This window comes from Pteronotus mesoamericanus, unplaced genomic scaffold (genome assembly GCF_021234165.1).
Source record: "Pteronotus mesoamericanus isolate MK-2021 breed Mesoamerican mustached bat unplaced genomic scaffold, CSHL_Meso_final contig_220, whole genome shotgun sequence".
Taxonomy (NCBI): domain Eukaryota; kingdom Metazoa; phylum Chordata; class Mammalia; order Chiroptera; family Mormoopidae; genus Pteronotus; species Pteronotus mesoamericanus.
In genome coordinates this window covers 4,479,494-4,493,203 of record NW_026555091.1, presented here as the reverse complement: position 1 = coordinate 4,493,203, position 13,710 = coordinate 4,479,494, and the positions used below count along the sequence as shown (strand labels likewise).

Genomic DNA, 13,710 nt, shown 5'->3' with positions numbered 1-13,710 from the left:
ATCCGACCCATCTGGGGACTCTGTCACCTCCACCCCTCAAAATATAGCAAAAGTCTAATCACTTTTCACATCCTGTATTGCTGTTGCCCTGATCCAAACCACTATCTCCCTTCACCTGGATTTGAACTTGCCTGCTACAGGGTTTCTCCATTTTGGCCCAGGAGCAGTTACTCTGGGAGCATCCGGACTAAGCCCTTCAGAAGAAAATAAGATTAGGTCGAAGCAAACGGCAGCCTCCCCCTGCCTCTGAGAGCCGACCACCCCACTGCTGCGCCGCGCAGATCTGCCTGCTGTCTTTGGACGAATTCCCGCCTCAGAACATCTGCCCTCACCCTCCCTTCTGCCTGGATCATTCTTTTAATAAATACCTGCAGGGTTTACGTGCCACTTGTTTAGGTCTCCAGAGCACTCTTCCCAACTACGAGGTACGTGATGGTGACTACCAGGCCAGGGGTGCAAGGGGTTACTACGCCCTACTCTGCTTCGTTTTTCTCTTCACAGTACTTACTGGCGCTTGATGTTATATAATAGTTAGTATCGCCCATATTCCTCCTCTAGAATGCAAACTCCACTAAGGCAAGAGTTTCGTGTTTCTTGCTATCATAGCTTCAGAACCTGGGACAACACCAGCCTTATTGTAGGTGCATGTTGTGTATTTGTTGGGTGAATACAGACACGTATAAGTCTTAAATGATAAGCAAATTAAACCATGCATCTTTATGTTTCAATCATAGTTTGCTAAAAATACTATTATTTCACATTCTAATGAAAGGCTTCTAATAGTCACGCAAGAGATTACCCTGCGGTGGCCGATTAAACATTTCATTTCTGAAACTAAACTTCTATCTTTGGGTCATTATTTTCAAACAACCTGTCAGCCCTTTTGAAAGTACCCCACATAGGTTATTATTTACTCTTTTTACTTTTCCATAACATTCTCAAACATCAAATAAAAAACATGTCAGAGCAATTACTCCCTGTTTCTTCTGATTAAAATCAATATTCTCTCTGCTCTTAACAGCAGTAAAAAAAAAAAAAAATCAACACATCAGCTTCTGTTAACTCAATAGAATGTCAGGTGACATCGCAGTGTATTGTCACCAGCAGGGATATCAACAGAGGACTACCAACAGCCTATAATCATTGTTTTTTTTATATCTACAAAATGTCACGTGAGCATCTGGCATTTTACCAAACAACACAGTGGAAGTGAGGTTCCAGTCTCAAGTGGTTTAGAGCTTGTTTTGGAAAGAACTAAAGAATGGGGAGACAAAACTTCAAAGGAGGGCCTGCTGTGGCTGAGAAAAGAGTCCTTTTGGCCCCAATGGTTAGGGCTGGGTCGCAAGTCTCATTTTCCTGCTGCTGGGACTGTAGGGCGTGATTCTGCTCCTGGTCACGGACAGCTGTAACCACGATCAGCTTTTTCAAAACGCTGCTCCAGCTCGTCAGGAAGAGGAGAGCTCAGAACGTGTCCACCAGCAAATGCACCGCTCGAATTGTCCAGCCACAAGAGAGCCGTGTCCCACCAACGGTTGCTAGCAACATCTCACGACATTTTATTACTTAAAACTGACCTTCCCCAAGAAACCCCATTAAAACTATCCGGAGGTTAGCCAAATAGTAAATTGCTAAGTTTATATAATTTAGAATACCTAATTAAGAACAGTTTTAATAAAGGTTATTAGTAATTGTTAACAGTAACTTATTTACTGTTACAAATTGTACAAATATGTTAAAATGTGCATTAAAAAGACTAAAGAGAGTAATAAAAAATTGAAACAACCTAAATGTCCAAAAGAAATTGCCTAAAGGAGTGGGGAAAATAAATTAAATCTATACCACACTACACTACAGAATACCATGCAGTCATTAAAAATAGAACTTCGGGGCTATATTTATTTTTGAAGGTTTTTTTGTTAATTACAAGATAGCATGTGTCTAACGGTCTTATTTTGACATAAATATGCATATACACACTCATGCATACATACGCAGCCACACAATTTATACATATGGATACGTACATGGAGAATGTAAAGATGCCGAGAGTGTGACTGAAAGGTGAGAGAGAGGCGCGAAAGCCAAGGACGGCTGCAGGAGCCCGAGAGAAGCGGCTCCGCAGAGGGGCAGGGGCGCCGAGACACCCACCGAGTGCGGGGCGCAGTCTCAGCGACACCCGGGCACGTGCGGGAAGGAGTCGGGAAGGACGTAGCAGAAACATTCACAGTGGTCGGGTTTCAGTGGAGAGAGGTGATGAGTAATTTCCACTACCCCTTTTCTGTAGCACTTAAATTTTACCACGAAAACATACAGCTTTAATCATCAGAAATAATGAAATATAAAGAAAACTGCTTACCAAAAAAGTGGAACTCACGAATGAAATGAAGATAACTTCTTACAAAGAAATAAATAAAACCCTCAAACTAACTATTCTTTAAAATTTATTAATTAAAATAGTTAAAACGATGTGTTTATTAATTATTAAATTAATGTATTAATCTATTCAATTATTAATTAAAATAATGTATTAATTATTCTTTAAAATCCTAGATGTTTTGGTCCCTACTTACTTAATAGTGTATCTTTTTTTTTTTTTAACTTTTATTAGTATTTATTTTATGCTGAGTTTACTCCCAGGCCATAAGCTTTTGTTTCTTCAGTTTCTTCTGGGATATCTTTTTTCTCTGTGCAACTTCCTCTTCTGGTTCAGGAAGAGTCTGTTGTTTTTCAGTGAGGACCATCTCAACGTGGCAGGGAGAGCTCATGTGTGGGCTGATCCGCCCATGAGCCCTGAGTTCCACGTTGCACCTTGGGAGCTTTGTTCACCTGGGTGTGCTCAATGACCAGAGAATCCACATCTAAACCCTTAAGTTCAGCATCACTCTCTGCGTTTTTAAGCATGTGCAGCAAAAACTCAGCACTCTTTTGGGGCCACCGACCCTGTGTCCAGCCCCACTGTTTGACCTGGGCACACCTACCAACTCCACCATTGTACTGACAGAATGGGACACCTTGCTTCTTTAAAGTGACATCTTTCAGATACTTGCTGGCTTTTTGAATATGCGTACCCTTAACAGCCTGGGCAGTTTCACGGGTGTTCTTGAAGGGAACATGAAGATTTGAACCTCTTGATTTGCATGATTTTGTGGGATTTTCTGGGTGAAGTGAACAGCGAACCATCTTCAGAGGTCACCTCTGGTGGCTTTTGGGAAGAGGAAGAGCGGAGGCTACTGGGAGATTTCATCAGTATCGTAGTAGAGTTATAAGAAAACGTAGGGAGCCTGTCTTCCCAGTGCCCCTTCCTTTTTTCTAAAAGACCAAAAGTGTGCCAACAAAGGAACTATTTCTTATTAAGAATATTATTTCCATAGGAAAACAGCATCTACATATTTGGATTTCGTCTTTCCTTTAAATCTCAGAACTTCAAAGTTTTGAGGCCATTTCACTGTATCTAAATAGGCTCACAGGTAATCATCATTACGTCACCCAAAATCAGATACAGAAGGAGCTTTTCGGGGGGAAATCGAGTTCTTGATCAGAACTATATGTTCTTAAAAGGGGCTTCAGAGACATATCCAGATGTAAGGGAATGTTTGAAAAGGTGGCGTACAATTTTTGCTTTATAAAAAGATAAAAAGGATGTACAAGTTTAGCAAATCATGAAATGAATCGTCAGTGTGCCCAAGATTGAAAAAAAATCAACTATTTTTGATTCACCAAATTATGATTTTTTTATTCCTTCACCAACCTGCAGGGGGTCATTAGTTCAGAGAGCAAAGCTAAAGATCATATTTTCAGTATAAAAATCACTGGTATATAAATTTTATTCCTGAACTTAAAAATCAGTAACTTTCAAATCACTAGAGAAACTGGAAATTAATAATACAGCAACAACTGATGACTTTCCAATCAAATTGATTTTCTTATTCATATAAATATAGTTGTGCACATTCAAATAATAATGATATACGTCAGATTTCTCTACATCAGACAAAGATAATTCTTAGAAGATTACAGATTAGAGTTCTCATTTCTACAGTTTGAGTAAGCCTCATTTAAAAGCATGATATTCTAAATATATTAATTCTTAATACATGAATAGAAAATGTCTGAGTCACTGGAAATGTATTAGTGAATATCATTTACAAAAACCGTAATAATTCTCTTAAAATATATCCATCATTATCTGCTCAAAATAACTCCATGGTATTCCATTGGCTTCAAAATAAAATTCTGACATTAAGACCTTCTATGATTTTCCAATCAATCGTCCACTGTTTCTTAACTTTGGTCATGAGACATTCCTTGTGGTCTTTTTAATTTTTGCTATTCATGTACATGTTTATTTCTATGTAAGTTGAACAATAATTAAGCTGATGTATATTATTAAAATACAAATTAACAGTGTATTGCAGAAAGAGAGCTATGAAAAACACAGAGCTATCCCCAGGGCTTACTCTCAGAGAGCCTGAGCTAGAAAATTGAGGGTAGGGGCCTAGGCACCCAAATTTCAAAAGCACTTCCTGATGCAGCGAGTTTGTGAAAGGAAAAGTCAAAGCTTGGAGAATGTTCTAGATCATACCCTTAGTAACACCACCTTACACTTTGCCATTTTCAGGACTGCATATGCATTAACCTAATTGATTTATTCCCCAATCCAGCCAAGATCTCTCCATTGCCACTTCTCAGCATGTTGTCCTTCGAACAGTTCTCCGGTGAACTCTGCTCATGTTATATGCAAAACACCTTGGCACAGTTCTGAACGGGTTCTTGAACGGCGCTGTGAATGTCCTTATGTACACGTGTACTCTTTCTCCCTGACTCCACGAAGTAGAGGTGTTATCTTACACCTCTCCGGTCATCTTTCCTCTGCTGTACGCTCACCTTTACACAGTTGTCCACCTACCGCCACGTCCCAGACCACCTCCACCCTCCACCGTCTCCCTCTCATTAGCCCAGGGCTGACCCCTCCCTGAACTCTTTCCCCTCGGGGAGCCCCCAGTCCCATCACAAACACTCCTCTGTCCCCTGGGTTGCTTCACAGGGTGCTCTTTCCATTGCTGGGTGTACAGACAAACACAAGTATTCTCTCAGGAAAGCGCTTTTCTTACGGCTCTTCTGAATGACCTACATACCTCAAGGAAAGCTGGTGGCACATGCATTTCCTTGCCTTCTCGTGGGCTTTTCTAAATTAAACACTTTACCCACATGTGAAAAAACATCCCTCCTTTGATTCCCACACCATCAGACCACACTGACCTCTCCGAGACCTTTTGGCGATGATACTTCAAAATCATGGCACCTGCATTGCACAGGTTAGCTTCTACATCACTCACACTACTTCCGGGTCTAAGCCAGAGAGACACTGGTACCCATGGAGACCCTCGTCATCTCCCCACCTGTTCAATTGCCATTACCTTCACCTTTGCTCCTATTCAATGTTCCTCTTTCAAGTTCGTATAATGAATGTTATCATCTCCCCTGAAAAAAGGGATTCGACAGCCAACTTCCTGGTCACACTCTCTTCAGCAGCTGTGGCCCCAGTTCTTGACTGCACCCCGGCCTTCTCTAAGTCATGTTCTCTTTGGGAATTCTAAGCCAGGCCGATAGATTCAACTTCCTCTTACGTGCACCCTGTTGACCTTTCTAACCCAGATTCCTCCCTAAGCTATGAGTCTAGATGGTTGGCTTTGCTGCAAAATGCTATTAAGTTGCCTCATAAACACTTTAAACTCACAACCAAAGCCCAAATTTTCTCATCCATCCTCTCAAATTGACTCCTCTTTTCCGCACTCCAGTTTATCCAAGTTACGATACAATCATCTACCAGGTCGCCAAACACCTGGGAGCCTCATCCGAGACCTGCCCCTTTCTCCCTGCTACACAATTATCACATTCCGCGCCTTTGCCCTCCTCCCTCTCCGCTTGTGACAGATATCTGCTGTTTTCCCTCCCAGAATCAATTCTCACCTGTTCTAGGAACGGACCCTGGGTTTCCTTTTCGGCAGCTAGCTACCTCTCACAGCTCAGAAATATCTGAGAAAACGAAAGCGGTGCTGGACTGGTGGCCCAAGAGGGGCCACGTGTGAACTGCTCTAAGGCATGATATGCATTCAAGGCCAACATCCCCCCAGGGGGACGCGTTGGTACACACTGCTCTCCCCCTTGCATCAGTCAGTTACCGAACTGGCTTTTATCCCCTGGAGTTTTATTAACTGTTATTAATAGTACAGCCCTTAAAAAATAATCCTGAGTCGCTAAAAGAATGATTCGTCCTCCAAGGGGAAACAGGGCCCAGCTTTCTTCTCCCTTTAATAGGCCTGTGGTTGGAGTTGAGAGGGACGCATGTCCACCTGCGAGAGACACAACGTTGCTTAGCTGCCCTCGTGCTGCTGCCCTTGAAGATAATTTCACCATCTGCATTTTTAGCACCAGGACTCTGACCCCAGAATGACTGCCATTGTATTTTGACAAGACTTCTTGTGAAAGCGTTCCCTCGTCCACCTCAGATAATGGCTTTTTAAATGTACACCTTCTTGTCTCTAATAAGGCTTTAAAAAAGAAAGACTGTTTCCTTAGCTATTCTGCTCTCATTTTCCACATCTGTAAGATGAGAGGACAGACACGGTGATTTCCAACGTTCCTTCAGCTCTAATAACGCGTGGTTTGAAAACACACGAAGCATTTCAGGTGGTGGCACAGCCAGACACAGTGACCTGTCACCCAATCCTACCATTCAGAGAGAGCAAAAGCTGTCATTCAATGTGCAGATGAATTGGCACCAAACAAGCTGACATTGTCTCACCGGGACATTGGGATTAAAAAAAAATAATAAAAGCTGAGAGCACAGGGCATTACAGAAATGAATTTCCGTGGAGCAAAAGCACCAGGGTTCGCAGGTATGGAGCTAAAAGTAAGTCTCCAGTGTGAGGGAGCTGTCATCTCTATAAATGTTTAGCAGTTTTTATAAATCCCATGTAACAAAACGACATCCTCATAATGACATTTCCTAGGAATCCTATAAAAGGCACCGAGCATAATTACTCTTTGTCAATGTCTTCTATTACACATGAGTGATTTAATGAAATCCAAAGTTGACAGTGATAGTCTCATAATATGACATACTTTAGGTCAATAAAACAAAGGTCAAACAAAATAAAATCTAGAGCCTATGCCTGGCATTTTAAAGGCACATACTGGCAACCTATCAGAGGGGTCAATTATTCTTAACACATTGTGCCCATGTATATTAGTGCACACAAAATATACGCTAGATTAAAGGTTTCAACTTGAGTCATATAGTAGAGACTGAATATGGGCCAGGCCCCTGAGACAATAGAGCAAAGATAGCATCTTTGTGCCATTACTTGCTTATATTCTCCAAGCAATGCAAAATAGGAAGTGGGTTTTCCTTAAAATTGCATCCAGAATTCGATCACTTTTTCCCCATTTTTATGGCTAACACCCTGGACAAAGTTATCGTCTTTTCTAACCTGATTATTGCAAAGCCCTCCTTTTTGGACGCCCCGCTTCCATCCTTATCCTCTGCACCTATTTGTTTCCCACAGCCAGGCTCATGCTTTAAAAATGCTATGCCTCCTCTCCACTCTTTCTCATCTGCTGGTCTTCATATCGGTCAATAAAAGCCCAAGCATTTACCATGACTTACAGCGCCCTACAACGCAGCATCAACACCCTCTAAGAATTTGTGAGCAATGCAAATACTTCGGTTCCGCCCCAGACCTACTGAATCTTACACTCTGGGCGCAGAGCCCAGAAACCCGCTTTAACGAACACTCCAGCTGATAGGGGTTGACAACCACGGATTAGAAGACCGTCCATCCCACCCCCCTCCCCGCCTGTCCGGCGCATCTCCTTTTATTCTTCCTTTGCTGGCTGTGTTGGGCTTTGCCTGCAGCAGCCTCAAACACCCCGAGCACGCCTCAAGCTCGGCTCCTTTGCACACGTGGCCATTTATTCCCTGAACCCCTTCCTGGTGTTATCTGTGCAGCTTGCTCCTTCACGTCCTTTAGGTCACTCCATCTACCATACAGAGGTCTTCCCTGATGACCCCATATAGAATAGGAAGACCTGCCTGCAGAACTCCTTTCGTCCTTAACTGTGTCTGTTATTGCTGTTGTTGGTTTTTTTCCAACCATTGCATGTATTATCCCCTGACATAACATTTACCTTCTCATAGCCTGTCTCATCCACTGGAATGGGAACTTCATGAGGATGGGACCTTTGTGATTTATAAATAACCAGTGCCAGACACTCAAATATTTATTTACTAAATGTCTGAATAAATGCATGAATCCAGCTCCCAGGTCGGAGAGGGAAGACATAGAGACCAGGATCAGAGCAACGTGTGACTATAACTTAAATATGGACCAACATCTCTCCTTGTTAAAAGTCTACTTCCCAACAGCTTTTCTTTAATATAGATTCTTATAGCATTAATAATTGAGCCTCTTAAAAATCTTATGAAAGGAAAGTACATTTTAACAAGCTAAACCATTACCTGAGATATATTTACTTAATTAAACTCATTAGCACATATACACAAGAGACATATACTATGTGGCCTACAACACAGAGGTTTTTATTTTAAGGGGAGGGTGTGGGAGGTGACGGGGGGGTGGCAGAAAAAGCGGACACTGATGAGAATCCTCCTTGGTGGCCTTAGTTGAGCAGAAGATCTAAACACCACACGATCTCACTTACATGTGGAATCTAATGACCAAAATAAACTGAGGAACAAAATAGAAATGGAGGCAGGGGTACCTGGAGCAGACGGACAGCTATGAGGGGTGGGGAAGGGGACCCGGTAAGAGAAGGTGAGGCGATCAGCCAAAAATACGCATCTACATCACACACAGATATGGGCAACGGTGTGGTGATAGCCAGAGGGAAGCGGGTGGGGGGGTGGAGGTGGAGGATCGAAAGAGGCTTTGTTTGGGATGATGACGCAACCTGCAGGGGGCGTTTTATTGAGTTGTACACTTGAAACCTGTATGGTTCTGCAAATCAACGCCACCTTCATCAACTACATTTTTAAAATACAAGGTAGCCACCAAACAGCTGAAAAAACTATTCCGGCACGGGCAGTACTGTAGATAATCAGGAAACTGGAGGCAAGAGTTAATATGTTTGGTGCCAGAATGAGATTCACAAATGAATGTAAAAATAGACCGAAATGTAATCATTTGAAATGAAGAAATCAAACATGCAAAAGGAGGGGAATATGGCTTAATGGGAACATAACTGAAAAACAAATTAGGGTTTTGGTTGAGCAAACTCAGTGTTGTACAAGCGCTGGAAAAGTCCTTGGGAACATCAGTTATTATTTGTAAACTATAATAATCAGAAAGAAGGAAGAAATAATTGCTCACTCTACTATGTTGGTAAAAGTGACCCACAACATCAATCAAGATAAAAATGAACAGAATATTGAGAAGGAACAAAGTTATGTCGCAGGGGGAATATTCAGCTCACATGAGCTGAAGAAATCTGGGACATTTACCCCTAAGAAAAGACTCCCCCATGATGGAAAGAAATCTAAAAAGAGAAGACACTGATCTTGCCTTGAAAAATATGAAGGCTTGCCATGTGGAAGCTGAATTAAATTTGTCCCATGTGACATGAGAAAAATCTAAGAGAAATTGGTGGAAGTTCCAAGGTGGTGGGTCAACTGCAGGTAAGCAAGACCTGGTCAACAATCGTAGCGGTCCGAGTGAATGGAGGACGGCTCCCGGAAGTGTTCGGACAGTGCCTGGCCATAACTCAGGCCGCCATCCCTCCGCTTGGGTTACTTCTGCACCCCTCTCCCTGGTCTGCTGCCTCCAATCCCTCTCCAACACCCTTGGTAAACCACTCAAAGCACAGACCTGCTCTGACATTCCCTTCCTTGAACTCTGTCAAAACACCCCACTGCACTGGGATACCATCTAAGCTGCTCCCCGCCACTCTGCACCTTCAGCCCCCTCTTTCACGTCCCAGCTGGTACTCTGGCTTGCAGCCCACGTGAACATTCTCCAGATCTTCGAATAAGACACAGTTCTCTCACCTCTGGACTTACTAATGACGCTACACACAACGCGATGACTACTTGATGCCTGAGTAAGTCCTTCCTGTCCTTCAGATCACAACTTTGGTACACAGCTTAAATCTCTCACCAACCAAGCTAAAGTCTCCTGTAAGCTCAATCTATCATAAACTAACAAGAGGAACAAATCACAGTGAGCTTTCCAAAGTATAAACCACCTCATCCCACTCCCACATCCAAACGCTCCAGTAGCTTCTGATCACATTTAAAACAAAATCACCCTCACCATGGCCTACAAAGCTCCATGACCTGACCTCCACCTGTCTCTATCCTCATTTGCAAGCTCTCAGCCCTTATCACTGGTCCAACCATGCTGGATTTATTAGTTCTGACAAATTCAGGGGTGCATCAGCCTCAGATAGAGCTAGGCCCCCTTTTCCACATCTGTGCTGCTTTGCAATCAGCTTCATTGTGCAGACAGCCTGCTGCATCCAACCACAGAAATGCAGGGAAGTGAAAGCTGGCAAATCCACGCTGTGACCCACCCAGCTTGTGATACACAAAGGAAGAAAGTGTCCATAGGCTCAGCCTCCCGGGGCACCTCTGTTTGACCCAGCTTTGGACACGTGCATGTCCTTGAACCCATCTTTTTGGCCAGAAGAATGAGGGAGTCCGATAGCCAGGTCTGGACCCCTCTATCTCTGTGGCTAGTTGGGGGTAGTGTAAGCTCCACAAACTACACAACACATATTTCCCCCAAGAAGTTCTGTGCCAGAGAAAAGGAAAGGAAAGCACACTGTAACTATCAGTTTATTGTAGGATAATTCTGACTTTGTGGGCTTAGTGTCTTTCCCTTATCTACCCTCAGAGATTGATTTTCTCTTGCCAGACTACTGCTTCTGGATTTTACAAAATCAAGACATAGAGAGTGAGAAGAAAAGAAGAAAAAGGACACAAGTTGTGTAGGGGTGTGATGTGAAGCTACTTGGAAAAGTGAGAGACACAGAGTTGGGATTCTGAGGAAATGGGTGACAGATAAAGGAACTATCTAGAATATTATTTTAGATTATGTGATGCCTCTCATGTGCCTTAAGCAAGTAAACAGAAAGAACTACTCTGAATTTCTGCTGGGTTTCAAAACTGTTCCATTGACCCCTTCAATAGCATTAGATCTATCATTGTATAAATATTATATTCTGTTAGTGCTTATACGTCCATTTCCCGCACTGGATCAGCATCTCCTGGAAGGTAGTAGTTACGTATTATACATTTCTGTGGTGCTTTGCACACAGAAAGGACTCAGAAGTGTATTTTGGTGAATAAATGACAAGTTCTTGATGTGTGATTTTTCACTTTCAAAACACTCCAATAAGGTGGGTCCTTCAAATTTTTAAAAATCCTAAAGAAGGTGTTTCCACAGCCTCCAATTACAACCTTGTCTTTAAGAAGCAAGAGTTCCCTTTGTCCCTTTCACACATTCATTCTAAGTCACTTTCTTTATTCATCCGAAGTACAGTTAAGGCAATAATAGTCTTTCAACTCACAAAATCAAAATAATCCCAGCATTGAAGAGAAATACTAAAACGAACACCCTATTTTTGCAGAGAAGAAATGAGATCTCTTTTTAGTTAAATTATTTGTTCACCCAAATAGTTGTTCAGTGCCAAAAGAAGGGCTTGAGTTCCTAAACTCCCATTTCAGAGCAATTGCCATGCATCATGTTGCCTCCTAAACATGACACCTTCTTGAAGACATGTCCGTTCTTCTTGTCTTCATGCTAAATAAACACAGTTGTCTATGCCTTTCCCTCACATATAAATATGTGTGAAAAATATGGGGTAGTAGCTTTACCAAATATGCAGCTTTAGATTCAGAAAGTCTTGAGTCAGCTTCCTTGAAGCTGTATAATTTAGTGAAAATATGTTTTTCTATAAAAATGTGTATAATAATACCTATAGGTACTGGATATCTATTGTATGAGGTACTGCATTGTGATCATTGAACAAGATTTTTTAAAAAAATCTAACACATCATACACCCTGAACAAGTATTCGGGTTTCTTCCCTACCCAAACCACACCCTCATCTATAGCCAAATAATACGAGGTCTGTCCAGAAAGTATCCAGCCATGTACTATGAGAAACAGAGACATTTATTGACGAAGATACCAGATACAAGAAGCATTGTACATAGGACAAAGACACCTCAGTCCCCTTCAAAGGAGGCACCTTGGAATCTCACAAAGCTCTCCCAATTGCCATCAGTTGTCCCATAGTGTTTTCCTGAATCTCATCAACAGTCTGAAATCCCTTCCATATCAAAGGTGATTTTAGTTTTGGGAAAAGCCAGAAGTCACAGGGCACCAAATTTGGGCTGTAGGGGACTAAGTCACCTGGGTGATTTGATGGTTCACCAAAACACCCTGCATGAGACATAATGCATGAGCAGGAATGTTGACGTGATTAAGCTGCCAGTCACCAGTTGCTCATAGCTGCAGCCTTCTGAATCATCTGAATAGTTTTCATGGAGGAATGTTCAAGTTTAATGCAAAATTTGATGCCGATTCATTGTTCTACTCCCTCAGTCATTTTGAATGCAATGACCACACAGTACACATGCTCACTCAATGGCATCTACTGCCCCCACTGACTAGTACAGTGAAGTCATTGTTCACACGAGCACATTCCAGTCCACTCACCTGGGCTGACAGGTTAGATTAGTATTGCACAAACCATTCTCATTATATTAACAAGATTTGGACTTTTTCTGGACAGACCTTATATTTATAAAAAACACTGAAACACCAAAGTCTATGCCAGAGGTTACAATTTTAACTCAATGAAGAAAGTTCAGTTGCAAGATGGAATATCAAGGGATTTAGGTACTCTCCATCAAATTAACTATTCTTCAAGTTAATAACACTTCTTGGCTAACTCATAGTCCCATAATACTAATTAAGTGAAACATTTCTTTAAATTTATTTTAATCCTGAGAATGTATTAACACCAAACAAGCGCAGTGGCCCAGAGCACAAAGTACTCAACGGGGTCTTACGGGATTTACTTAAAAGACAAAGTTATTTTGTCAGCAGTAGAAGTAGAGATTAAAACTAAGTAATAACGCCCTTTTTCAAACATTACCACCTCATTTACAACACCATGGCAGCAAGGAGAGCAGTCTTGAAGATAAAAAGTAATTTGATAAAATAATGGCTGCCATTTTTCCATTGCAATTGCTCTGCAATGTAATTTATAGAGACTGAACTTCCCCTCTTCCTGATGACAGGTAATAGAAAAAATTTCAGCAGCGAACCTTGATAGCAGGCTAAGACCATTTGGATCAGTGCAACTAAGTCATTTTTAACTGCTTCCTCAATTATTTTTTTCAACTTTTACCCCATTTCATCAAAAAGAAGGACAAAGGTTAATGATTAAAAAAAAACTCTGTTCAAATTTAAGATTCTTAGGTTAAAAATAGCTTTTAAATGATTTTGACTGTATATTTTATGGCTATTGGTTTATTTTCTACATTGAAATGATCATAACTTGGTGTATAGTTTATCACCAGGAATATTAAAATATGTACTACAGAGTTACATATGAAGCTCTTCTAAAATGAAGCTCACGGTTTATTTTTAATTGACTCTGTGCCCTGTGCTTTTTAAG

General features: G+C 41.6%; 1 pseudogene; it reads right to left on the bottom strand.

Annotated features, from left to right (window-relative positions):
- Nucleotides 1-2,627: 2,627 nt before the first annotated feature.
- Nucleotides 2,628-3,180, bottom strand: LOC129068845 (60S ribosomal protein L17-like; annotated as a pseudogene).
- Nucleotides 3,181-13,710: the final 10,530 nt, after the last annotated feature.